The sequence below is a fragment of the Vitis riparia genome, chromosome 6, assembly GCF_004353265.1.
Source record: "Vitis riparia cultivar Riparia Gloire de Montpellier isolate 1030 chromosome 6, EGFV_Vit.rip_1.0, whole genome shotgun sequence".
In the NCBI taxonomy this organism is placed as follows: domain Eukaryota; kingdom Viridiplantae; phylum Streptophyta; class Magnoliopsida; order Vitales; family Vitaceae; genus Vitis; species Vitis riparia.
Genome location: NC_048436.1, coordinates 4,450,511 through 4,478,470, shown reverse-complemented (window position 1 = coordinate 4,478,470; position 27,960 = coordinate 4,450,511). Strand labels below are relative to the sequence as shown.

The window sequence follows — 27,960 nt, the reverse complement described above, 5'->3', positions numbered from 1 at the left end:
AAAAGCATATATGTCATAACTCATTCATCCACAATGCCACTCTTTGAATTTCTTTTAACTCTCTCCCTTTCTGTCATTGATTGAATCTTACAAATAATCAAACATCTTTTACTGGCAGCCACAGCTGCACAACAGTAAGATCAACAAAGATACATGATCTCAACAAAGATGGTTCCCAAAAGAATGGTTAATCAAATAATCAACAATTTTCTTTTCACACAGAAAAACCTTCCATATCACACCATACTCCATCAATATATTTAGTTGCATCCTGTACATGTTGCCGGGTGCATTTACATAGCTCAAACAAACAGGAACATTCTCACACTAAACCACTCTCAGGGCACACCATTTTTTTTTTTTTTTCTTGTTTGAAGAAACAAACCTTTTTAACTTAACAAAAGGAAAAAGAAAAAGGAAAAGAGAGAGGAAAAGAAAAGAAATTCTCTATCCCTAGATTATCAGATATCAAAATCATGATTTTGAGCCTTTGTGTAATTTTCTGGAAGAAAAAAATGGTTTTTTTTTTTTTTTTTTTTCTATGAAGAAAAAAATGAAAGTTTCAGTCATTTTCTTTCATGGTTCCAGAGCCCTTGGAAGCAGATTTCCACTCCAGTGACAATGTGGAACCTCCATCTACATGGCTGTCCTCCTTGTAATGCAGCTGGAGTGATTGCCCATTTGCTTGGTCTCCTTACTAAAGGAAGCTACATGAAGACTGTTGCTAACTGCACAAATCCATAATTCTGGGTAGGGCTGACATCTCAGGATTCCTGTCATGTACCTTGCACACAGTAGTCATGAGTACCTATTTGATCGAGCTGCTTCTGACCCTCGGAGGATGAGTGCCCATATGATCCCCAAACCTCCCGCCATTGTCTCCTGCTACTGCTTCTCTCAAATGGAAAATTTTGGACATCTGTATGACTCTTGATGTGCTGCTTCCATTTCTCTCTTCTGTGCATTCCTCATCTCCTCTTCATGGTCGTACCGTGAGCGCTGCACATAGACAGTAGTAGATCAATACACAAAAAAGTTTCAGAAGGAGAAAAATCAAGGGATTAACAGTTGCTGCTAACTAGGAGTGTATTTTTACATAGTAGGATGTAGAGATGAATACAACTGAACTCAACTGCATAGGCAAACCAAGTTATTTGCAGTTGCTGCATAAATCCTTTTTGATATTTGGCTATATTTAGGGGTACATTTCTCACTACTTGAATGGTTGAACCCCACATACTTTTCAGCAATCCTCTTGTTCTTTGTCCAACCTTCAACTTGAATAAGTAACTCCTTTGAATAGGCTCATTTTGAAATTTCAAACTTGTCCTCATCATCTTTGATATATGCCACCGCCTCTAACTTCTCAAGTGTATTAATTCCTTATTCTATCTTTTGTACCACTGCTATTCATCCATCTAAGCATTGTAATTTCGATATAGTCATTTTTTAATCATTTTGTATCTTAGTTGCTCAACATTTGGCAACATAAAGTATGATAAATGTTCTACCCATCTCGGAAATTTCCTTAGCTTAATAGTATTCTACTACCACATGACACTCTGAAGCATTTTCCACCTATCCATCAGGATAACATGACTGACCACTTTTAGGTATCTCTTGCCATCAATTTAAAAATGCTCTAATTCTATTTCTAGTTTGCTGAAAAATCATATTCATACAATATATATATAGATCAGTCCTAAATTATCTAAAAACTTTAGATCCTAAATATCCTTCATGGTTATTACTTAAAATTAGCTATAACTGAATAAAAACTCTTTAGAAAATGACATGTACCATAGGATTATAGATGCATTGCAGATACTTGGCTGTCTTTTTCTATAGTTATCGAGAAGCTTAAGGGGAGAGCATTATGGAGGGGGCCTTCTAGCTACCTTGTGGATTGTCTGGCTGAGAGCAATTTAGAATTCTTGAGGACTGAAGAAACCCCTGGATGATTTATCGGAGAGCTAAATGTGATTTCACAACTCTCTGGATGTAAGTAATCAAGGAATTCAGCTGCATTCCTCAGGTATCATTTTACTCAAAAAGAAAAAATTTGATGATCGGGCAAGGATTTTGTCTGGCTTGTGAGGATGCTTGAATCTTTGAAGTAGGAAAAAAAAATCCATGGATGATTACGGGGTAGTTATATTATCTCATGACCCTTGGATGTAAGTCATCAAGTTCACTCATCGATTTGCATGATTAGACATCAATTTGCAGACCTCTGGGTGGGTGGGGTTTGTGTGTCCTGTGGGGTGGGTGGTTGGGCTGAATGAGTTTCTTCCCTGACTCAACTTGGAAGGCCCGATAGAGGCAAAGTCATATCTTCATCTTTCATATCAAAATAATTAAGTCACTAATCCCTGTTCTCTGTATCCTGTCAAGTTATTATATATCTTTCTGCCTATCCTTTTATACCTAATAAACCATCCTCCACCTGACAAGACTTTATTTTTCACCTCCTTGACTTCTCTTTTTGGTCAAGCTACATCTTTCCAAAGTTTTCTCACTCTTACATCTATATGAAGCTTCACAATAATCTTTTAACTAACTGTTAAAATACCTTCATATTCCACCACCAAATTTTTTGTTCAATCAGTTCATCTGATCATACTGGGGCTGCATATGTACTGATTATACTATATGTCTCTTTACCAGAACTGGCTTCATTAAATTTCTCTCCTTTTTCCTTTTGAATGTCGGTTAAAATTTATTACAGTATCCAATTGAATAACTACAATTTTTCCTGCCATTAAATTTTTTTCCTGTGAACCCAAAGTTTATACCTATGCTTTCCATTTGCATAGATTTTTCTTACATCCAACTTAATTTCTTATCAACAAACTATGTCAGTCCTTGTCATCATATTACTAATCCATCCCTTTTGCTAAGTACATCACTCTCTTGGACTCATCCATTAAAGTATTGGAACAATAACATACCTAAATGATATGACAGGGATAGCAAAATACTGAGAACTCAACATACCTCTAATGCAAATGAGTGAATCACTAAAACATATAGAAGAAATTTAACTTAGGTTGAGAAACTTCAAGAAATTCAAAGAGTTCTGACACAAAGCTATTATGATAATGCAAAAGCAAGACAAGTTGATAGCCCTGCGCTAGACTAGTGCTATACAGTTGCCAGGTGTTCATATTACATCATCCAGTGCTTTCATATTGTTAATTTGGAAGCAACTTGTGATGTATGACAGAAAAACTGAATACTAATCTATGATAAGAAACCAGTTGTAATGAAGAAGGGCAAAACAAAGGAAAGTTAAAAGTTCTGTTAGTAACATGTACAAATAGAACAAGCAAAATAAGGAAAAAGATAAGGAAATAAGCATATAAGGTTATTGGGTGCTTGGGCATTTGTTATTCTTGCCTTTTGGTTTCTTGGGATGGCATGGGAATTTTGTGGGGAAGAAAGAAGAAGAAAACTGTGGAAGGACAGCCTTAGTGTGTTAATTTTGGACTATTTGGCAGGAGTGGGACCATAGGATGTTCAATTATATGGAGTGTTCAGTTTCTTACATAGTCCCTTCTTCTTTAATCCAGAGTTTGCTTGGGTACTGTTGTTGGCCCTAGCTTGAATTCATTGACCCTATGGGTCTCACCAGTATGGTTTTGGCTCTTTTTCTTTCAAGCCTATTGGCATCCTTTGTATACTTGTGGTGCTTATTTTCTGATCGATGCTTGTTAATGAATCTCTATTTGTCTATCACAAAAAAAAAAAAGACATTCCAGGCAATTGAATTATGGTCTATTTGTCTAATGCATATTTCCTCACAACAAACCCCCTCAAACAAAAGATTACAGCCAAATTTTGCCTAGAGAAATAGAAAGAAGCTCTTCCTGAGTTATAACACAGTTCAAATGCCGCATCTAGAGCTAGGAATGATTTTGACAACTTTTACCAGAAAGAACAGGCAATTCCCAGGTGAACATTCCATGGGAGATGACTCATGGATGCACAAAAGCATAATAAATAATGCACAGCATAATAAGTATGTGAAACCTTTGATGGGTCTGAAAGGATTGCATATGCCTCTCCAATCATTTGAAAAGCTTGTCCGCATCCCTGTGGACCTCTTCTGCTATTTCCTTCCAAAACCCACCATCCCCATTCTCACTTTTTGCCAAGGATTGACCAGTCTACATCATAAAGAATTTGTTAAAAGGGTCAATGGTTGTCATGTGCATAACAAGCAGCAGATACTGAAGTTTAAGACCTTGTCAGGATGATGTCTAAGTGCAGCTTTCCGATATGCCTTCTTAATATCTGATGCCGAGGCAGATGGTTCAACTCCCTGTCATTAAGATTTGGACATCACATGATTTTAGAATCACAAGATTAACTGATCGCAATTTCCAGAGGAAGCAAGTTGCACTAACACAAGCATTTTAAAGGCATTGTCTCATCCAAATGCCAACTCACATAGTATGTCCTTCAGAAACAAATAACACTTAATTCACATACACATTGAATGACCAAATATGTCCAACATAGGGTATTAGTACGAACTGATTAAGGGCATATTTATCTTTGAAGAGTAATTCATTTGAGTACATGCCAGAGAAATAGCACATAGAAAAAGTACCAAGCAAAATTGAAAGTGCTCTTAAAAAACCCACACTGGATTGTGAGAAGAACCCAAGAAACAACAAAGGAGAAAGAAACTACAGTATCAAGATGTTCCTCAATAGCCTCTGGTCTCAAACTTGACAGTAATTTGGTTAGCACTTGCCAATTGTTAGGTTTTGAAGTAGGTAAGTGGTCTTTCAGGTATCAAGGCTTCCTTTGCGAAGCAATTCCAGGGCTACTGAGTTTGGGACCTGATTGCTAAAAAGTCATTAAGTACCTTTAAGGGAAGAAAAGGGTTACATCTCTTTGGGAGAGCATCACCGATACAAGCTTGGATTTCCAATATTTTGGTTTACATCCTTCCCCATTTTAGTATCCAACCACAATAGGTAATAGAGTTGGGAAGACACTAAGGGATCATCTTTGGAGCAGGGTTAAGAAGAAACAAAGAGACCACTTAGTTAGATGGATATGGTTGTTCTTAAGCCTAAGGAGGTTAGGTTTAGTAAGGTGATTCCTTGAGATACAGCCTTGCCAGAAAATGGTTCTGGAAATTCACTGGAGAGAAAACTCATCCTCATGGCATTTGGTGGTCAAAAGGAAGTATGCCTTCAAGCAAATGTAGGATGCTAGTTTAAATAACAAGGCCATTTTTTTTTTTTTTTGTATAGGTAAAGATCAATTTTATTAAAAGCGGCTACCAAAAGGGTGCACAAAAGTATACAAGGTGTTGTACACATGGCGCCATATTTAAAGATAAAGTCATTCCAAAAAAGTCATCATTTCCTTATTTAAAGATAAACTCAATCATTGACAAGGAGCTATCTCCTATGTGCACTGAAACTAATTCCAAAAAATTATATATAAATGATAGTTTAATTTCTTGATCCACATATCCATGTTTTTGGAAGTTCTCCTATTTCTCTTTTTCCATGTAGTCTAAAATAAGCATAAAGGAGCTACTCTCTATGCTTTCTTCCTCTTTTTCTTTGCAAAGGATCTATGCCAGCTTAGACGGACATCTTTAACTAAGGAGAGCATCACCAACTAATCATCAAATAGAGTATAAATTAATTGCTAAGGCATGACTACTTTGGAAAAATGAAGGACGATGTGATTCACAATTTCTTCCTCTCCTTTACACAAATAACACCTACTCCACAACCTCTAAACCCTCCTTTTGAGTTGATCCAAGGTCAGAATTCTTCCCCATGAAGCTTCCCAAGCAAAAAAGCTAACCTTCATTAGGACCCATAGGTTCCACATAATGTTGAATGGAAACTCCTCCATTCTACTATTTTTTTAAAGAGGAATATAGAGATTTAATTGTAAATTTGTCACTCTTTGATATCTGTCAAATCATATTATCCTCCACATCCCCTTCTAATTGTCTACCCTTGCAATCTCCTAAAAAAAAGCCTCCACCTCTCCCAACTCCATGTTGTTGTTCTCATGAACAAAGGATTCCAACAACCTTCCTCCCTGTTAAGCTTCCACAAATCAGCTATCCATGCATCTTTAGTACATGCAATAGAGAACGACTCAAGAAAGGCCTTTTTGAGGGAGCCATTGCCACACCACCTATCCTTCCAAAATTTTACTCTCCTACCCCTTCATACCCTAAACCCAATCTTAATTAGAAACTCCTCCACCCTCTCTTAATAGCCTTCCACAAACCCACTCCATATCCTTCCCTCAATGCTCTTGAAGACCATCTCCCTCCTTCCTCTTCATACTTCCTTATGATCACTTGCTTCCATAGGGAAGCATTCTCAGTTGTGAATCTCTAACACCCTTTCCAAGGAGGGTCTTGTTTAGAATTTGACAAACTTTTGATACCTAAGCCTCCATCCCTTTTCTCCATGCAGATTGTCAACCGTTTCACCAGATGAGGCCTTGTTTGAAGCCCTAAACTCGCCTTTCTCAAAATGACAAATAATGATATGTAGCATATTGGTAAGCTAGACTGAGTGCTTTTGACCAAAGTCAATCTACTTCCTTTTGATAAGTATTGTCTCTTCCACATGACAAGCCCTTTTGAAATCTTTCCTCCAATACATCCCAAACTCCCATTGATTTGAAAGGAGCTCCCAATGGGAGGCCTAGATAGTTGGTGGGAATAAAACCCACTCTACAACCCAAAATCCTAGTCAGATCCTTTGAATCAACAATAGCCTTATTGAGATCAACTTAGTTTTCTACAAACTAATTGTTAAACCTGAGATTGCCTCAAATCACATGAAAGCACAACTTAAGCATCCATATGCTCCTTGGTAAAGTTGCAAAGAATCAGGGTGTCATCAGAAAATAAAAGGTGGAACACTTCTATAGCTTCTCTTCCTCTCCTACAAGTTAAGAACCCCTCTATAAAGCCCTTTCTTCGCCCTTTTCAAGGTATAGGATAGTGCCTCCATTGCCATAATGAAGAGATAAAGGGAAAGAGGGTCACTATGTCTCAAGCCTTTGGAATTTTAATAGACTCTCATTTGGATCCTATTAATCAAAACTGAAAAATAAGCTGAATAAATGCGCCACTTCATCCATCTTAACTACTTAGTTCCAAATCCCATTTGTTTTCACACTTGCTAGCTTGACATGACCATAAGCTTTCTCAGAATCCATCCTATAAATTACCTCACTCTCTATGATTTTCATCCTTGAGTCAACGACTTTACTTTTTATGATGATTGCACCCAAAATTCGTCTACCCTCAATAAATGCATGCTGGAAATTCATACCACTTTTTCCACCACCCTTTGTAGTCTGTTAGCCAAGAGCTTATAAAGCCTTCCACCAAATTGATAAGGCAGAAATCTTTCAAATCTTTTGCATCCCCTTTTTTCGGACTAGCACTATGAAAGTGACAATTAAGCTTCTTTCAAAAGAACCCAACTCATTGAACCTCATGGAAAAGCCTATTACCTTACTCTTAACAAAGTCCCAACAAAATGAGAGAGATTTCTTTTTCCTCTACTTTGTTTTGAAGGATACATTTCCCTCTCTTAGTTTTTTTTTTTTTTTTGATCAATACATTTCCCTCTCTTAGTTATTTTTCACTTTTTAATAAATGTCATTTTCTTATCAAAGGTTCTAAATATATTTGTGTCCTTAAGTGCAAGAAATCGGGCCAAACACTTGAAGAGGTGCCTCTAAAATAATATGAAGTATCAACACCTCCTTTAGCCAAAGAGTTTGTCTTCTTGTTCACATACTTAAGCATCCAGCCTAACTTAACCCCTAAAGAAGAAGTTTCAAAATGTCATGAAAGAAATAGTTATTTCACCAAGATCTTCGACTCCCACATCTTGCTCAACCAATAACCACAAAAAAGTCTTTCCATTCAATAAATGAGTCATGTCATAGTAGGGCCCAAAAGAGGTCCTTCGGAAGGAGCAAGGATTGCAATTATAATAGCATTACTCATCACTAGTTAATCTTTTTTTTGTTATAAGTAAGAGATTGTATTAAAGAGCAAAAAGCGCACAAGAGTACATCGGGGGTATACAATGAGCTAAAAACAAAACAAAACAAAACAAAAACAAAAAACAAGGGGGGGAGGGGGGAAACAAAAACAACTCCCACCCTCAAGAAGGACCAAACCATCTACACAATCAATTAAGGACAAAGAATTCCCATGAATGTACACCTGAATCCACAAAGCAATATTGTAAAGGAAAGAACTTTTAAGACTTTGATCTAACATCTCCTTATCGTCAAATACTCTTCGATTTTTTTCCTTCCAATTACTCCAAAAAAATACATAAAGGGGCCGCTCTCCAAGCCTTCCTATGCCTTCTTCCCATAGGATAACCTAGCCACCCTAAGAGGGTGTTCCGAACTGAACCAGAAATAACCCATTGGATCCCACATAAAGAGAACACTAAGAGCCATAAGACCTTTGCCTTAGCACAAGGAAGAAGAATGTGGTCAATGGGTTCCAACTCCTCTTTGCAAAGAGCACACCCATTGACTAGCGACCAACCTCTTCTTTGGAATTGATCTAAAGTCGACACCTTCCCCCAACAAGCTTCCCAAACAAAAACCTCATCTTAGAGAGGACCCAAGGATTCTAGATAATCCCTACTGGAAAAAGGGTAGCACCATCTGGTTCATGGAAAGAAATGGAGGAACTTTAAAATTTCTATTTTCACTTTAAACGTCTCCCGAATAAGTAAGAGAAACTCTTAGTAACACATACACTATATAACCTTATAATAGTAGTGAAGTATCTTCAAGACTTTCTAAAATAAAATTCTTTAGAATTTTTACTTGAACTTCAAAGAAAAGGAAGGACAACAAGAAAAGACATAGACAACTTGATTCTCCATCAAATTATACAAAATTATGATTGGAAACTCATCTTCCTCCATTAGTATTGAGGTCCTAACCTAGTGACATGAGATTTCTAACCCAATACATGTTGGAAAAAAATGGTAGCTTGGGACTGAACTAGCTACCTAGATTTCAGTGAACCAGAAAACCTAACCCTTAAATAGATCTAGTAAACCTATTAGATCTGTTAGGATTCAAACCCATGCTTGTTGCTATAAGTTAGCTTAATACATATGACTTTTCCCATACATTCAAAAAAAAAAAAACACTAATAAGCTTAAGCTGTTCAAAAATTTGGAAAAAAAAAAATGATGAGAAACTTACAAAATGAGGTACATATCCAAGGGATGTCTTTTCTGTCTTCTTCTTCCATTAGGAAAGTCGCAACTGAGCTTGTCTAAATCATTTCCAAAGCTTGTTGATCTGTCATATCCTCCAGGCTGATTCACCTTCTCCTCAGTTGCTTTGAGAGAAGAGATACAAGTCTCTGAAGATCAGAAGTTGCTTGTCCATAATCTCTAATCATCTCAAATAAAGTGGCTCGTCTAGAAATAGCCTGCAAAAGTGTAAACACGATTAATCTACAAATATTACCAATACAGCTGTTGAAATGAGAGTATGAAAATTTTTATAGCGGAGCTACTAGAAATGAAATCAACATGAAGAATGCACACAAATCAACTTAGAAGTTAAAAAAGGATATTTTTTGGAGGAATACCTTATTCTACTTTTTATGATTATGATCATGTTACATGGGTTTGGTACAGGTGGAGGAGTGTTTATAGTGTTTGATCCTTCACATCTCACATCACAAATTTTAGGATACATGGACTTGGCTTAAAAATGACCTTGAACGGTACTTTGAAATGAAAATAAAGAAAAAATTAATTAGAAGTCAATTAGAAAAAAAACTCTATTTCTTTTCTCTTTTATCCCTATTTAAAAAAAATAATCAAAATAGTTCATTTCTGAAGCAAGTTGGAGTATCTGACAAAACACAACTATGTTGAGTGAAGTGGAAGAGTCTGTATATACAAAATGAAGTCAAGCTGAGGAAATGAATAACTGATAATTTCTCTTTTATAGGAAATGAATTTTACTGACAAAGAGGAAATATACAACTAGAGAAATCTCTCTTGGATAGGATGGATGGCTATTGAAGCTAACCTTCTAGTACTTTTGGAGGGCCAGATTTAGCTCATGGTATGGGCATCAGAAACCTTCTTGCGGAAGAGAATTTTGCAGTTGTTATTTCTCAGGTTCCTTTAGGAAGGGAAGGTTCTTGGATGTTTACTTTGGCAAAGACATGGTACTCTCCATTTCTTAGAGGCCTTGTATGGGTATCAGGAACCTTCTTCTAGTAGGGAAACCTGCAGTGGTAATTTCTCGGGTTCCTTAAGCGAAGGAAGGTCCTTGGATGTTTACTTGGCAAAACATAGTCCCCCCCATTCTTGAAGGCCTAGATCTTACAATCATGTGGCTGATACTAAGAGTGGAGTAGTGCTTTGCAACGGAATTAATAAGTGTCCATTTGGATACACTTCCTGTTTTTTATTTTTAAAATTAGAAACTTCTATATAAAAGTAGAGCATCTTGCACAAAAAGTATAGATTCATGTTATATCTTCAAAATCACTTTCAAAAATTTTTAAATTTAAGGTAGTAAAATTTTTTTGATACCTCAATTTTTTTAAACAGTTTTTAAAAACATTACTTTTTCATGTAATTCTTGTATGTTATATACAAATTAGTATGATTTTTTTATTTTAAAAAACAAAAAAATAGGAAGTGTAACCAAACGGCACTAAGCGAATCATATCAATCATCTTGATATTTATTTGGCTTAATCTTCTTCTATCTTTTGTTTTAGTTTTGGATCTTTATTTTCGCTTAGCTTAAAGGATACATCATCCTTCTTTGCTTATTTATACGGTTTCATTTCTTGAAAAGAAAATAAAGGATCTTTTTTGGATAAGGAAAGAACCACAAAAGCAAAATAAGGCAGAAATATAACCAAGGGGTGTGACATGGAATTCCCATAGATAAATTCCATTTGACAAGACCCTTTTTTTACAAGAAAATCCACTTACCCCAATCAAAGGGAAGAACCATTTCTAGTAGCAATATCCAAAAGGACACCAACTTCACAAAATGTTCTGAAAAAGCCAATACCAGAGCACTATATGCTAGTAGAATTGATGTGTTAGTCATGGTATAACACATTTCTTGTCTACTAGGGTGTCAGGATGCTTCATGCACATTTGAATGAATCCATGTTCTTCACACATGACTTCTCCTCTGCCTTTCTGTTCTCTTTACAGACTGAATATTAACTTGTACATTTTTTTTAATGGTGACTTTTACCAACTAGTACATGAAATGTAATGGAAAGACAAAAGAGTCTAATTTTCCTCAGGATGTTCAAACAACCCCAAAAGTCCTAGACTAGCAAGATTATGTAAAGGAGCTATAAAAATTATATATTTTAGAGGCAAACCTTTAGATAATTTCCATCAAGAGCTATGGCCAAGCTGCAATCTGCAATGGCATAGATATTTGGCCCAACGCTTTGTGGGCAGCAGAACGATTGCAAAAACAAATAGCTGTAAAGGACGTGAACAATGTTGCATGACAAGCACAGTATAGTGTTCAACAGCCTCTGCATGCCTTCCTGATTGAAATGCTTCATTTCCTGCATTCTGCAGTTGACAAAAATGTACTTCAATAGTAAAAACATTGGTGAGCTGTAAATCATGCATGCCTTTCAGTGTAGTAGTACTTGGCTTAAAATTTTAAATATTGAAAGATAAAAGCTATTAGACCATGTGCTTATTCCAATCTCGTTAAGCACATTGATGGTGGAATGGAGAAATCTCATTTCCAGATGCAACAGCATCCACAAATAACAAATAAAGACCTCAGGTTTTCCAAAATTAAATCATGAATTTGATAATCATTCAGGCAAACTGGAGATATTGGTGTGCAGATTAGAGAACCATATTGATAACCTTGCACATATGCATGTGTAAGTTAAAAAATTAAGTATTGAGAAATTTTAACTGATAACTATCTTCTTGCATATTCTTGCGGGCGGTTAGCACTTCAACGTTTGGGTCTCTGAGAGTCCTAAGGCTTGGCCATGGAAGGTTCCTCGATTATCAAACAAAAAAAAGAAAGGGGATTGGATAAGGCAGGAAAGGGAATGAGAATCAGAATCAGAAATTTTATTTAAGTGTTACTTGTATGTAGGAAATGGAATGGGAATGAATATTGATTGCCTTTGAAGCGTATAAAATTACCACTTTACCCTAATGCACACAATTTTCATAATTATTATTAAAGATTTAAACACTTTATAAATGGAACTGAAAATTAATAATTTACTTTTGTAACACTAGCATTTAAAAAGAAAAAAAATCATTAATTTAAATTATAAAATTATTTTTTTAAATTTTAAATTACTTATTGTTAGGGGGTTAATTAGACATCACACTGATTTTTAACAAATTTTAATTTTAGCATGATAAAAATTAAATTTACTTTTCAAAGGAAAATCTTAACCGCAAGGGTTTTTTAAGATCAAATATTTGAGACATTGTAATTATAGTTTTAAAAATCCATGATTTAAATATTTAATAAATATATAAAATTTGTAAACCTTTTATTAATTTTACATATTCAAATGTAAATTATTTAATTTTATTTTAATTTTAAATATTTATTTTTAAATATTCAAATATTTAATAATTGTTCTTAATATTAGGGCAAAATGGAAAATTTATTGTGATTCCCTTTCTAGGAATCACATTCCTCAACTAGATGAGGGGAACTCATTCCTCCATTTTGGAGAATGGGTTTCCTTGAAATAGTGGGACCCCGTTCTTTTTTCATTCCTATATTAATGTAAACAAGGAAATGGAAAGGAAAAGGAATCACTCCCATTCCTTCCATTCCCTTTCTTGGAAGTAAACATGCCATTTGAAGGAACAAAAAAATTTACATAAAGGAAAAAAAAATGCATTCAAAGAAAGAAGGAGAGAGAGAAAGAGAGATTGGCGTCTTGAAGCGTACCTTCAAGCCTCCCAAGAAAAGAAACTTACCTTCACAAGAATCCACGAATTCCAAATTATCTTTAAGGGGAAAGGGATGGTATAATTTTTCTCTATCAAAGAGTAAAACTCTCTTACAGAGAAAACCCCTTTGTTATCTTCCTTCCACACCACTCTATCCTCCTCCTCCATCTTTATTGTCTGTCCTTGGAGCTTAGAAAGAAACCTCTCTATGACACCTAACTCCCAATCGTTCAAATTCCTAACAAAATGAAAGTCCCAATTTACCCTTTCCCCACTTTGCTCCCAAAAATCAGCTACTCATGCCTCATTCGAATCAGAAAGCGCAAATAGGAAAGGAAAGATCTCACATAAGGGTTGCTCATTGCACCATCTATCTTTCCAGAACTTCACTCTGCTCTTGTTACCCACCTCAAAGGAAGTCTTTGTATAAAAAAATCCAACTGCTTCCCAATCTCTTTCCAAACCCCAACCTTTAAGGGCTTTATAACCACTCCTGACCTCCAACCCCCTTCTTCCTCCCCAAAATTTCCCTCTATGATTTTCTTCCACATTGAATCTCTTTCACTAAAAAAGCGCCAACACCATTTGCAAAGAAGGGCCTTATTAAGCAAAGAAAGAGAGTGAACACCTAGTCCACCTTTTGATTTTGCTTTACAAATGGAAGACCACTTGACTAAGTGCATTTTGTTCTCTAAGGCCCCTCCTCTACATAGAAAATCCCTTTGAATTTTCTCTAATCTCAACCTTACAATTCTTGGGATGGTGAACAAAGACATAAAATAGATTAGTAAATTGGCAAGGGTAATGCGAAGTAAAGTGAGTCTCCTGACTTTTGAGAGGTGTTGTCTCTTCCATAATGAAAGCCTCTTACGAAACCATGTTGCGAAATGGGATATCTTACCATCTCATTTTGTGGTTTTGGATGGAACAATTATGATGCTATGTAATGCTACATGAACTGTGAAATAATTCCTCTAGTCAAGTCTATATTATGTCTCCTCTATAAAAAGGGCTATGATAGGAATAGAAACTTGACAAAAAGTCAGCCACTACCTAAAATAACAAGATTAACAAAAATAAACTACTAATATTACTTCCATCAATAAAAAAAATAAAAAATAAAAAATCTCTATAGGACAATGAAACTAAACTACCATTATCTTCCTTCTTTTTGAATAAACCCTAGGAATTCATTCCTCATCGGTAACATATATATGATACGAGCTTGTAGTGACTATGATTGTTTTCCTCTTTCCTTATTTGGACTAGTCAATAACAAATATGTCCAGTAATTTCACGTCTGAGACATATCCTATACCCATATCCATGTAACATTGGGTTTGATACAAATACTTGATCCATTTTGTAGCATCCATGTAAAACAAGTCAGGAATAATATTATTTTTAAGTGCAAAAAAATAAAAAAAATAGAATGGTGTACCTTATGACGCAGTAGTTCACGAACAGTGGCAGCCAAGGGTATGGATGATTCCAGAGTTTTGTTCCCATTCCTGCACAGTCTAAGTAGCATGAGGAACTTCAACCCCAGTGAACAGTTCCCCAATTTGAATTGTAACACATTATAAGGGATGAAAAGAGAAGGGAAAAAAGACAAGAAAACAAAAAATTAAGGTTCAACATATCAATGGATCATGTTGATTACTTCTCTGTGACATACCCAAATTCCTTTTGCTTCTCTAGTAATGTAAGAGCATCCTCAAGCCTTCCTAGATAAAAGTAAGACTTGAAAATCAAGCGGACCCGCCAGAGCCTGAATGAGGAGTCCTTTGAGAGTCCAGAACCATCTAGATTGCTAAATGACCATCAGAACCTAAAGTAGGAGAATTCTTTTCGGCAGAACCAAGTGTCTGTTCACACAACTGAATCACCTCTTCGTACTTCCGCAGCTGCTAGATGCCACAAAAATTAACCCAAGTCTAGTGAGCTATAGTTGTTCAAGTTAATTGGTTAGACAAATAGTGTATCATTGACTCTCATTTTTAAGTAGATCATGAGCAAAATTTTCATGGAAAATTGAAGCAGCGCAAACCATAAAAAGAGCCTCTGCTTTCATTCAAGTAATTTCTCTGAGAACGAGCTAATTATCAAAGCCTCATCAAGTATTCCCAAAGCAGTCTCTACATCCCTAGATGTTCGTTGTTCCAAAAGCTCGGCAGAATGGTTCATGCAATCAGATACTTTCTGTGAATCAGGGAAAAAAAATGTAGGTTACCATATCCTGTACCATGGAGCATATTGATGATTTTGCAGTATGTTGAAAAGAAATATTCAAGCAACAATCCATACCTGTGTCTTTTGAAGGCCATCAGATGCTTCCCACTGCAATTTCCGGTCACACAGCTATCATTTCCTAACTGCAGCACTTCTTGAAATATAAAGATGCATCTTCAACTTCCCCTAGGGCAACGGTAACAACTAAAGAGAAAACAAAGAGATGTACCAAATCAGGGTATTTAATCTTTGTTGGTATTAACACACAATGAAACTGAATGTAGCCAGTGCTGCAGCTCAACAGCACTAAAGCAAAGTTTGGAGTGGAAAAGACAGACTGATTGCATGCTAGTCCTGGAACATGTTGCATAAAAAAAATTTGCTATAGTATCCCAAGTTCTTCAGGATTGACATGTCATGTTGAGTATCTCACTTTCTACACCACTATACCCCTTTTTTTTTTATTGGAAACGCCACAAAGATATATTAATATAAAAAGAAGTACAAGAAGAAGGATGAAAATCCTCCCACCAAAGACAACTAAATTACAGGAAAATACACATAAAACAAACGAACTCCCACTAAGGACCAATCCTATGGAGTACACACCGCTATCCAATCAACTGAATCACATTAAGGGGAGTCCCCTTAAATGCCTTGGAACAGAAAGCCCAAAGGGAAGTAAGGAAAACAATAGAGTCCCAAAGGAACTCTGAATTCCTTGCTTTATCCTCGAAAATCCTTGCGTTTCTTTCCCACCACACAACCCGAATTAGAGCTATACTCGCAGCTTGCCACAAAACTATCCCTCTCTTAGAATTACGAAGCCTTTAAATTTGATGGACATCATGTCATATATGCTCCTTGGGGAAACCCAATCCATCTTAGCTAACTGAAATAACCTGTGCCACAACCCAATCGTCAAGGAACAATAAAGAAAAAGGTGATCTGCTGATTCCCCGTGCTCATGCACATGATACAAATATCAGGACTAAGGCTTTGTAGGGTCTTCTCACTTGTAACATGTCATTAGTATTCACCTTCTTGTGTGCCACTAACCAGACAAGGGACTTCACTTTGAAAGGAACTTGAGAATTCCACACGAACTTTGAAGGAAAGTTCTGAGGAGATCCAAAGATTGAGATAATGCTAGAAAAAGGATTTGACTGAAAAAAGCCCTGAAGAGAATAATGCCATAATCTGGCATCTGGGACCGAAGGAGAGAGATACAAATCATCAAGAGACCGCATAAGGCCTTCTAAGTCCTCAATCTCACTATCCCTTCATTATGCGTAAATTTTTTTTTTTCGATAATAAACACACATATATTAGCAAAAGGCAAAGCGCCGCATAGCATACAGGGAGTATACGAGGCGACGAAGGCCTCACAACAAAAAGACCAAAAACAACAAAAACCCACCAGCCCTTAATTGGAGGCTAACCACTCCAGGAAACCTATAAGGGAACGAGGCTCGACCATTATACAATTTTGCCCACCCCCACATATTTTTTTTTTTTTTCGATAAGTAAACACACATATATTAGAAAAGGCATAGCGCGCATAGCATACAAGGAGTATCGAGGCGACAAAGGCTCACAACAAAAGACCAAAAAACAACAAAACCACCAGCCTTTATTGGAGGCTAACCACTCCAGGAAACCTATAAGGGAACGAGGCTCCGCACCATTATACAATTTGCCCACCCCCACATATTACAAACAAAAGTATACTTAACTTTCTGTAAAGTAACTCCCCCCTAAATGCTAATCTATTCCTTTCCTTCCACACCGTCCAAAAAATAAATAACGGTATGGATCTCCAAATTTTCTTCCTCTTTTTACCACAAATGGACCCTTCCAGCTGATAACCGCCTCCTTTACAGTTTCTGGAAAGACCCATTGGCTCCAAACAAACTAAGAACCATCCCCACAACCCTAGCCACTGTACAATGAATAAGAAGATGATTACATTTTCCTCATCACTACCACATAAATAACACCGATTAGGAATCTACCATCCTCTCTTTTGAAGCCTATCATAGTAAGAACCTCCCAAGTAGCTTCCCACCAAAAAACGCTAGCTTGGAAGGAACGTTTCTCACCCAAATGCCCTTTTGGGAACAAAGCAGTACCATGGCTGGTCAGCAGCCCATACGCGTCCTTGACGTCAAACTTCCATGTTTTCCCCCCTTCCATAAGACCAAGTCCTCCTCCAATTAATTCTTTGACTCCTTAGGATTTGAAGCAATTCGTCAACCAAGGACAGCTCCAATCATTGAAGCCTTAATAATTTAGATGTTCAACACACAAAAGAAGTATAAAACATGTAATTACAGAAAATGATTGCATGGAACTTCTATCTTGATCTCCTTGCTTAATTATATATAATTGTATATATAACTCCTTTCAGGAATATATATATATATGTGTGTGTGTGTGTGTGTGTGTGTTGTTGATATCATTCATCAACAAGAAAATGAACTAATTACTTGTAAGTTAAGCAATAAATAAGTTCAGTGACAATTGAAATTTCCCATTGCTGTAGCATAGATACACAATTTCTAATCACCGTGCACTCAGAATAGAAAATCAGTAACAAAAAGCAGTGTTAGCCTTACCTTGCAGCTCTAACTTGCACCCTGAGAAAGTTGTGATCTATACCAGCAGCCAACAAACAGTCTCCTAGTGCTTCTCTCATTCTTCCAAGAGACATCCGTGTTGCAGCACGGTTGCTATAACACAGCATCAAAGCCCTGAGACAGCTTTTAGATGTCTCACTTTGAGAAATGCAATTCACCCTTGTGTGTAACAGTCCTCAGCTTTAGACAATCCCATTTGTGTAGGCTTGGTTTCCCCTGATATAAATCACATTAAACTGTTGGAATTAAAGCAGATTCTTAGTATCTAATTGTGTCCTAGAATCTGTCTAGATTCATATAAGATGGTTTAGTTAATAATTTAAAGAAATCTTTTGTATTTTTTTAGTAGGTAGCAGATTATGGAGTGATTCTCTGAATGCATAGTTGTATTATACTCTTTGATTATTTCCTTTTAAGCTGTACAATGTGTATTAATACCCCTGTAAATTTTTCTAATCAATCAAGGGAAGAAGTATTCATAATCTTTCTTGCTCTTCCACTCATATAGTACCAGAGCAGGAAAGAATCCTATAATTTGCTTTCCTGGTGTTTTTATTTGGCCTTCATCGCTGATCTCATCCTGCAAAATTCTTCTTTGGTCTTTTGTAACAAGTTTGGAATTTATAGCCACTTTTCTTGTCTTTCTGCCTAGTTCTTTACCAATGGCAGAAGTCTGTCAAAAACTACTGCTGGAACATCCCTCGGCCAAAATCAATCATCCATTATGAAAATCCATCTCTACAAATTACTTCTGAAAAACTAAATGGTTAAAACTTCCTTGAGTGGTTGCTGTCAACAAAACTCTTTTGTAAAAGGGAAAATAGGATATTTGCTTGGTACTATTAAGGAACCAAAAGGTTTTTAATCCTTCCTTTGAATCATGGGATGCTCAAATTCCATGATTATATCATGGTTGATTAACTCTATGCGACCAGAAATTAGTAAACCATTTCTATTCCTCTCTTCGGCCAAGGAAGTTTGGGATGTGGTATCCCAATTGTATTCAAAGAAGGGAAATGTTGCTTGAATTTTTGAGTTGAAGATGACATCCATGACACCAAATAGAGGGAACTCGCTGTGACCACCAATTACAGCACTATGAAAGCCCTGCGGCAAGAGTTTGAACTTTATCAACACTTTCTGCAGTGGAAGCAGCAAAGATGGCTGGGATGTTGGAACAAGATCGAGTTTTTGAATTCCTTGTTGGACTCAATCCAGAGTTTGATCAAGTTAGGGATCATATACTTGGTAAAGAACCTCTTCCTTCCATACAAGAACTATATGCATAGTGAAGAGAACCATAGGATTGTGATGACAAAATTGAATCCGCAAAAGAATTCAGCACTCAAAACTATTCAGGAGAGCCCCATAAGCCACAATTCTACTGATCAGTTTAAGCTAGGAATGAAGAAAAATAAAGAAAAAGACACTCACTTGTGTTATTTTTTTTTGATTGGAAACGACGCAAAGATATATTGATAGCAAAAAGAAGTACAATAAGAAGGATGAGAAATCCTCCCACCAAAGGCAACTAAATTACAAGAAAATACACATAAACAAACGAACTCCCACTAAGGACCAATCCTTAAGGAGAACACGCCGCTATCCAATCTAGTTGAATCACATTAAGAGGAGTCCCCTTAAATGCCTTGGAACAGAAAGCCCAAAGGGAAGCAAGGAAAACAATAGTGTCCCAAAGGATCTCTGAATTCCTAACTTTATCCTCGAAAATCCTTGCGTTTCTTTCCCACACACAACCCGCATTAGAGCGATGCTCGCAGCTTGCCACAAAACAATCCCTCTCTTAGAATTACCGAAGCTTTAAATTTGATGAACATCATGTCATATATACTCCTTGGAGGAACCCAATCCATCTTAGCTAGCTGAAATAACCTGTGCCACAACCCAATCGTCAAGGGACAATGAAGAAAGAGATGATCTGTTGATTCCCCATGCTTCATGCACAGAATGCAAATATCAGGACTAAGGGCTTTGTAGGGTCTTCTCACTTGTAACATGTCATTAGTATTCACCTTCTTGTGTGCCACTAACCAAACAAAGGACTTCACTTTGAAAGGAACTTGAGAATTCCAAACGAACTTTGAAGGAAGACCTGAGGAGATCCAGAAGATTGAGATAATGCTAGAAAAAAGGATTTGACTGAAAAAATCCCTGAAGAGGATAATGACCATAATCTGGCATCTGGGACCGAAGGAGAAAAATACAAATCATCAATGGACTGCATGAGGCCTCCTAAGTCCTCAATCTCTGAATCTGACAAGTTACGGCGGAAATTCAAATTCCAAGAGAAGGGACGAGATGGACCGAGACACTCACTTGTGTTATTAATGCTACAAACCGAGACATACTAGAGAAATGTGTTGGAAGCTGCATGGAAAACCTCCTCTTAGTGACAAAGGAAACAAGCAACACTACAAGAAAGCTTAGAAAAGTGTAACCACTCAGAACTCTGAACCTACAGATGGTACTACTTAGCATTCAGATGATGCACCATTCACCAAAAATCAGTTGGAGGCCTTGTACAAAATGTTGGGATAAACCGGAAGTTCTAACCATTCATGTACTTTCACTTAATCAAGTAATATCTATAGATCATTGATTCAAAGGCAACAAATCACATGATTGGGTAAGTGGTCCGTTGCTTGTTTGGAAAAAAAGGATGGGGATCGTGCTATTCATAATCTCTTCAATTCAAACAAGGCTTTACTCGAAAATTGGAGTTGGATGTTTGCAACAAAAAGAGAGTTCTTATGGAAATTGGTTATAATAGAAAAGTTTGGAGAAGGGGAAGGGGATGGTGTTTATAGGGTGTGCAGGACAGCAATGGGGTGAGGGTGTGGAAAGCTATCAAAAATGAGTGGGAGGTCATAAAATACAGGTCTTGATTCATTGTTGGGAATGGTGGGATCGTGTGGGAAAACTATTAGGTGGAAGCGTGAAAGGCAATCAGAAATGAATGGAAGGTTGTAAAAAGTAGGTCTTGTTTCATTGTTGAGAATGACAGGAGGGTAAAATTTTGGAAAGATAGATGGTGCAATGACTTATCCTTTGAAGAGTCCTCAATGTTATTCTTTATAGCAACTACCAAACATGATTGGGAAGCAGAGGTGTGGGGGCTGGTCAGGGAGGAGGGTAGATGGAGTCCCTGTTTCGCAAGACAATTCAATAATTAGGAACTTGAGGAAGTGCTCTTTTTAAGGGAATTGCATTCTTTGTCACTTAAAAAGGATGAGGAAGATAAACTGAGCTGGAAGGAAACTAAGTGCAGTAAGTTCACTATTAAATCCCTATACACCTCCTTAGCTAAGGGAGGTAGAGACCTTTCCTCGCAATCATACTGTGGAATCCTTGGATCTGTACAAGTGTAGGCTTATTTGCTTAGGAAGTAGCATGGGGAAGACTCCTGATGCTAGATCAGCTCAAAAGGAGAGGATAGATTTTTCCAAATAGATATTACATGTGCAAAGGTGATGAAGAACCAGTTGATTTACTCTCTATTTGGGGTGGTTTGGATGATGCATTCTACAATTAAAGGAAACTTGTTGTGTTGACATGACTCATTTGTGGGGAAGAAACAAAAGAAAGCTTGAAGGGCACTTGTTTTGAATTTATGGATAGAAAGAAATAGGAGGTTTCTTAATGGAGTCGAACAGGACCAAACAATCAATTCTTATTTTATACCTATTTTTTTAGGAATGGCTTAAACTATAAAGGACCACGTAATGTCTATGATAGACTTTGTAGATTGGTTGAACCTCAGTAAGGATAGGGAGTTTTTCTTCCTCTTTCCTAGGTTAGCCTTTAGGTGCATATTACATTGTATATACTTTAGCACACCTCATCTTAGGTGCTTCTATTATATTTTCTTATTTGCCTATTAAAAAAAGCAAAAATAAAATCAAATCAAATCAAATGACTAGTGATTCACATGTTTTCTTAACCTATAATCCATGTCCAAGAAAAGACAAGGTAAAGCTTGCCAATGGCTCCTTTATTTCCACTCATGGTAAAGGTTAAGTTCCTATATCCATTTTTTTACTCTATCAGTAAAGTTACAAATGCATTAAATTGTTCTATAACTTCCTCTCCTACTCACTATGTTTTTTAGGACCTAGCTATAAGGAAGAGGATTGGCAATGGTGAAGAGAAATCAGGTTATATCTCCTAAGTAGTAAAGTGAAGAAAAACCCTCAAGTTCATGTTACCCAAGCATTGAAGAATAAAGAGAAGAAAATCTAGCTATTGCAATATGGTTAGGTCATCCAACTTTTGTTTCCTTTATACAATTTTTTCTAGTCCTGAAATGTCCAAGTTCCAGTTTGAAATTTGTGAATTATCCAAAAGTCATTGTGTTCCATTTCTAGTGAGTAATAAAAAAAATCAAAGATTCCTTTTTCCATTGTTTACAGTGATGTGTGGGGTCCATCTCAAGTTAGTTCTTATTTCAGCTTTAAATGGTTCATAAGTTTCAATGATGATTGTACTTGCACGACTTGGATTTATCTTCTCAAAGATAAGTTCAAAATTGCCTCATTTTAATTGAATTTTCAGATTAAGGGTCTTAGAAGGCATGCGGTTTATTAAATAGGCAGCAGGTTAGACAACATCATTCCAATAAATCTTTAGGACACTACGGGTAAACATTAAAGCCCTAGCAACTACTAACAAATGCCTATTTTTGCTCTCAACCACTTCATTTTCTTGGGGTGTATTTGTACATGAGGAAAGGTCTATAATCCCATTTTCAAGAAAATGAATCCCCAAGATGTTATTGAAGTACTCTTTCAATTCAGGTCCTAAAAACCTTGTCTCTTAATGTCAACATATTTGGATCCCTTCCTATTAAGGTCTTTGGATGTTTAGCCCTTGTTCATCTCCCGAGTATACAAAGATCTAAACTTGATCCTAGAGCTCTTAGGTGCAATTTTTCTAGGTTATTCTCCTACTCAAAAGGGATTGAAATGTTCTCATCCTCCTACCAAGAAAAAATTTGTAACCATGGACATCAAATTCTTTGAAGAACTTTCATATTTTTGAAAGACTGATCTTCAAGGAGAGAAAACAAGTGATGTAAAAGATCTGTCCCACTCCCCATATTAGTTGAGTCTTGTCTATCCAATACCAAATGCTGTTTCAAGTGTTCCTACTAGTGTTCCTGATCAGCCTAGCAACCAAATAGATACCAGAAATCAAGAAAACAACAAGGAGGGCAATGCAAAGTTGGAAAGGGTTGAAAATGTGTCAAGTTCACTGGTTTACTCAAGAAGGAAATAGGGGAAGGCCATCTCTTTCTCATGGCCAATCTTCAAACCTGGAAACAAGTAATTTTAATACTCTTCCTTCTTCTAAACCTTTTCTTGATACCGTTCTTGATATCCCTACTGCTATTAGGAAGAGTGTTATAAGACGTTAAAAACATCATCTTTTGAAATTTTGTGTCATTTCATTGTCTTAATTACAACTTTTAAGCTGTCACTACAAAATTAACCTCTATCTCTATTCCCAACAATGTATACGAGGCCTCTAAAAGATTCAAGGTGGAAGGAAGCTATATTTGAGGAGATGAGACCTTTACATAAAACAAAACATGATTAACTAATTAAACTACCAAGAGGAAAGAAAACAGTGGGTTGCAATTGAGTGTTCACTATCAAATACAGGGTTGATAGGTCCATTGAGATGTATAAAGTAAGGTTGGTTGTGAAGGGATATACCCAAACTGATGGTTTTGACTATTAAGAAACATTTCCCCCATTGCAAAAATGAATTTCATAAAAGTCCTATTGTCATTGGCAATTAATCTAGACTAGTCATTACATCAATTGATGATAAAAATGCTTTTTTGACATGGAAAATTAGGGGAAAAGGTGTACATGGTTTTTTCACCTGGTTTTGAGGACCCTTTTCACAATAGAAAAGTGTGTAAATCAAATAAATCACTATATGGACTGAAACAATCCTTGAGAGCCTCATTTGAAAGATTTGTTGAGTTTCTACGCGCCTATGAATACTTTCAAAGTCAAGCGAATCATACTTTATTCTTGAAACACTCACCACGTATGAAAATTACTGTGTTTATTATCTATGTAGATGAAATCATTGTCACAAATGCTAATGTGGGTAAATCAAAGGCATGAAGAATCGCTTAGCCAAAGAATTCGAGATAAAGGACTTGGGGAATCTAAGATACTTTCTTGGAATGGAGGTAGCAAGGTCAAACAACAATATTATGGTGCCTCAATGAAAATATGTGCAAAACTTAACTAAAAGAAACCGGAATACAGTCTGCAAACCAGCGGACACACACATTAACCCCAACCATAAATTAGGGTCCATCATAGAAGAGAATCCTATTGACAAAAGAAGGTCAAAGGTTGGATGGAAAATTGGTCTATTTTATCCCATACCAGGCCTAATACAGCCCATGTAGTAAGTATGGTAAGTCAGTTTATGCAGTCACCATTGGAATGCCACATGGATGCAGTTCCGTAAATTCTAAGATATTTAAAAGCTACTCCAAGGGACTTCTGTTTTTTAAGAATGGCCATCTCCAAGTAGAAGCCTATATTGATGCAAACTGGGTTTGTGTTTCTTATGGATAGAAGACCAACATTGGAATATTGTACTTTTGTGGGAGGCAATTTTGTTGCACGAGGAAGTAAGACATATCTGCTTGTAGCACGATCTAATGCTGAAGCTGAATTCCAGTAAATTTTTGTGGACTAAAATTCTAGTCAATGCATTTAAATTAGAGCCTATGAAGATCTACTGTGACAATAAAGCAACAATCAACAATGCGCATAATCCAATTCAACATGATCACACCAAACATATTGAGGTGGATGGGCACTTCATCAAGGAAAAAATTAAGAGTAGACAAATTTCCACATCTTTTGTGACAACCAAACATCGGTTAGCAGACATTTTCACAAAAGGAATCTCAAGAACAATGTTTGACTCCATAGTTAGCAAGTGGGAATGCATGACATCTTCACACCAGCTTAAGGGGAAGAGTTAGAATTAAAGCAGATTCTTAGCATCTAATTATGTCCCAAAATCTATCCAGAATCTTTTGTATTTTTTTTAATACATAGCAGATTAAGGAGTGAATCCAGGGATCACATGGCTGTATTATACTCTTTGATTATTTCCTTTTAAGTAGTACAGTGTGTATTAATACCCCTGTAAATTTTTCTAATCAATCAAGGGAACAATTATACCTAATCCTTTCTTGTTCTTCCTCTTATATAAACACTTTCAAAAAAAACAAAAAGAGAAGGAAAAATGATAATTGCAAAACTGGTGAGACTAATTATCATAAATCATAGCCACATAACCAAAAAACCATCTAGACCAAAACGAAATCCATAAAAAAAATAAAAATTCAAACCAAGGATCAATAAAATGACAAGAACTTGAATGCATATAGTAAATACCTCAATCGCCATTTCTCACAGGCTTCCTGAGCTGCAAGAGTTGCAGCAGAAGTAGAGTTAAACTCTTGCTTGATATCCTTTTGCTTATCCACTTCAGTAGAATCAGTACCATTCCTCCCTTTGCATAGAGAAGTAGATATGTTTCCCTTTTGACCTCGCCCTTGGGATGAAAGTGGTGAGGTACCAGAAAGTGGGAAAAACTGCACAGAGGATGATGTATATGGAACTTTTAAATTTGGAGCTGAATCGTATGAATCAGGAGCAACTTTTATACGATTTTTCTTTCTATGGTAGCGCATTGCTGCTGCTGACTGATCTTGACCAGAGGAAGATGCAGCAAAGGTAAAATTAGTGCTGCCAACATCTTCTGAGCTTGAGGCAAAACAAAATTGTGTTCTGCCATCATTATCTTGCTTGTCAATGTTTGAGATTAAACTAACTTCAGTTTCTGCTGAAGTAGCAGCGATATCACTGTTAATGTCAAATTGCTCTGTCAGAGACTTGAAGCTTTCAGTTTCAGTCCCAGAAACAGACTCTTCTAGAGAACCTCCAGCACCAACGCTTTGATCAAAACAATCCTCATCACCTTCTTTTGTTTCTCTGCCTTTCACATCATCAACATTGATATTCAAGCATTGTGTTGCAACAACCAAATCTTCATCTATTGCATCATTTGAAACTGTTTGATGAGAATCAGTTGATGCATAGCTGTTGTCAAGATGAATAGACTCCACCGATATCTCAGAGGTTTCTCTTGAAAACTGATTATCAGCCAGTGTTTCTTGATACGGGGAAACATCCATTGGAGAATAAGATTCAGAAGCCTCTGGGTTTTCTTGGGAACTGCTTTCTCTTAAAACAAAATCTTGCCCAAGCCACCGCTGGTTTGGGTTGGGTTGCTTCAACTTTTCCTTCCTTCTCTTGACTCTTGTGTCACCAACTGCTGCCCTCTTCGCACTGAATTCTATTTTTTGATTAACACTAGAAAATAGGTCAACCTTCGGGTTTGGTGTACTGAAGTCTACATGGGGTGTCCCTCTTTCTTCAAGTTTATTAGCAAAACTAAACCTGTCCTCAGATTTGTCCATGGAAGGTGCCTGAAAAGCATTCTCATATGCTTGCAAGTGAATGTCATGAGATGAAAATGAAGATGTTCCAGGTTTTCCTTTCATTTTGATGTCATCATTTGATTGGTCTAAGGGGCCTTGGCTGCCACTTAAATTCTTAACACTTGTCACTGCCTGGAAAGTGAATTTTGTGGGAATTGAATTACCAACATTGTGGAATTTCTCACCACCCAATTTTTCTGTATTTGTTTGACCAGAGGTATCTCCTACCCCGTTTCTGATTTTCATCTTCCTCATGTCATCAGCCAATGAATTCTCTGCTATTCCACTAAAATAACCCCTAGCACTTCCAGTGCTTCCAAAAAGAAAACTGTTCTTGTTAATTGTCTCGTTATCAGCCTCTTCCTTCTCAACAACATTAGTATTCACAGACTCCTCGATGTTCAAATTCTTCATCTGATCATGAAGTGTACTTGATGAGCTTCCCATGAAAGAATCAATACCCTTCCTACTGCTTCCAAACACAAATTTATTTGCATCAATCAAATTAATAGCAACATTACCATCTTCACTCTTGTTTGATTTCTTCAGTTCATTTGAGCGTTGAAATCCCAGGCTCCTGCCTAAGGAACCACCCACATTGTCACCTCTCTGAAAGGTGAATCGGGTTTTATCTGTCACACTTGAGTCAATGTTCGAATTATTACTTTTCTCAAAACATTCCCGATTCACTGCAGCTTCAATATTCAACTTCCTCATCTCATTCGGCAGCTCTGATGCCAAACTTTCATCAAAACCAGAGCCATCAACCAATCCCTCTGAAACACTAGAACTTGCTCTGCCACCCACATTTTCATTCGCAATTTTCAACTTCCTCATTTCATCTAGAATTTCATTACCTGGATTCAGATTTAGGTTTGGATTACTCCTATTTGCACCAAACACAAATGACTCATTTCCACCACTCGGCTCTTCCTCAAAAGACATGTCGGAAACTGGTCGGAATGGATTAAATCCAGGGCCCACCCGAGTTTCCGGGGCTGCATTCGATGACCTAGGATGCTGAGAATTCAAGTGTTTCCTCGCCTTCCCGAGACGCGGCTTCGAAACACCCGAACTCAACCCAAATGCCTCATTTTCTGATCCCGATCGCGGCATCCCCCACGAATTGAAGCTAAAATTCTGATTAATTTCGCTCGAATTCGGAAACCCAGAAGCTCTGTTACCAGCGTTTGACGACTTCATCTTCTCCTTTAAACAAAACTCAGAAAAATCGACAAGCGGAGAATGAGAAATCTGACCGTTAGGGTTAGGGTTCCGCGGAGAGTGTACGGACGGCAGGTGCAGGACAATCGACGAGGTGCCGGAGTCTATCAACGCCGGCGACATGACAACACGGTAGTCATCAAATCGAACGGCTGAGAAAGTGGCGGTGATCGGACGGTGGAGAATGCACTTTTGGCGTGGATTTTTATTTAGAAGGTTTTGAGTATCTGATGATCTTTCTGATATGTTTGGGCTTGAAGCCTTGGTTTTAGGGGTATGATTGGTTTTTTTTTTTT

The 27,960-nt window shown here is 36.9% G+C and overlaps 1 pseudogene; it reads right to left on the bottom strand.

The window, feature by feature from the left end:
* Positions 1 to 790: 790 nt before the first annotated feature.
* Positions 791 to 27,960, bottom strand: LOC117916315 (annotated as a pseudogene).